Consider the following 1,477-nt stretch of genomic DNA (forward strand, 5'->3'; position numbering starts at 1 on the left):
CTTTATCTTTAATAATTAGCAATTCCTAAAAATATGGTGAAACATATTGTGCTAAAAGATCATCACTTGTCTTATCTTAAATAAGAGAAGATAAGCCTTCTCTTATGAGTTCTCTTTCCTCCACCTCATCGTTTATCCTACGTGGCACCCCTAAGATAGCACCATTGTACATGCCCTTAATCAAACATTCACCATTAATCTCCATCGTCGACACACAACCTTGTCAGTGTCACGCCTCAACAGTTAGTTAGCTCGTTAATTAAGCACGTAGTACTAAGCACACTCTCTGTGACTCTGTGTCTGTCGATTGTAGTACTAAACTACTAAAAGTACTTCAGTCGCCATCCTGCAACCCCCCTCCACTAGCTGCTTGATTCCTCTCTTCTTCTCCTACCTCCTTCCAACCACAAGCTCTCTAGCTAGCGAGCTAGCTGCTTCTCTTTATAAAGGTCATTCCAGAGCTCCGTCTGCCATTCCAGAGCTGCAAGACTGCAAAAGAAATCGCTACCTTTCTGCCTCACTTCTTCTACCTCAGTTGATTAATGGGGATGGGGTTCCCGGCGGCGGTGCACGCGGAGGTGCCAAGGCTGCTGCTCAACCTCCTCTTCCTGCTCGACCACCTCCACCGCCTCTCCTCCTGGCTACTCCGCCTTGTCGGCGTGGGCATACACGACGACCTGAGCCTCAGCTTCGACTACCCCACCCCACCACCTCCGACTTCGCCGACCACCACCACCAACACCACCATGGCCTTGAGCTGGAGCTGGAGAAGCATTCCCCGGCCGTGCGCTTCGACGCGCTCTCCACTACTGGAGACGACACGCTGCTGCTGCCGGAGGGCTGCGCGGTGTGCCTCGGCGATTTCCACGGCGCCATGCGCGTGCACCGGCCGCGCGGGTGCCGCCACGTATTCCACCGCGACTACCTCGAGCCCTCGACTGCTGGGCCACGTACGGCCACCCAGTGGCGGAGCCAGAAATTTTGTTTAGCCTGGGCAAACTTGAGCCTAAGCGCCTGATCTGAAAATCATAATGGGGTGTTTGGATACACAACACATAAAATAGACCCAAACTTTTGAACCATAAATCTATATTAATAATGAAGTACAAATACAAATATAATTTTAAATGAACTAATATATAATATATCAGTACACTGTACCCTTTAATGTATATGCTCCCCTCACTTGGTCTTGAATATCAGAACGATACTCAGAAATTTGGTTTCTCTTTTTGGTATCACAATTGGATTAAACTCATCGGGATTGTTAGGTCGTGGCCGTGGCTCTACTTCTATTTCTGTTATTCACCATTCACATTTTCATTGGTTGCTCTATTGACAAAAAATCGGCTCCTCTAAAATTTAATGATTTAGATTTGAAAGTTAACATTCAGCTATCAAGAAGAAAATCCCTAAATCAAAGGCTAGGTTCACAAAGTCGTGATCATTACAATGGATAATTCCCACGTACATACAT

General features: G+C 46.9%; 1 pseudogene; it reads left to right on the top strand.

Annotated features, from left to right (window-relative positions):
* Positions 1 to 381: 381 nt before the first annotated feature.
* On the top strand, positions 382 to 1,174 carry LOC123154191 (brassinosteroid-responsive RING protein 1-like; annotated as a pseudogene).
* The last annotated feature ends 303 nt before the right edge of the window (positions 1,175 to 1,477 follow it).

The sequence above is a fragment of the Triticum aestivum genome, chromosome 7A (genome assembly GCF_018294505.1).
Source record: "Triticum aestivum cultivar Chinese Spring chromosome 7A, IWGSC CS RefSeq v2.1, whole genome shotgun sequence".
NCBI lineage: Eukaryota > Viridiplantae > Streptophyta > Magnoliopsida > Poales > Poaceae > Triticum > Triticum aestivum.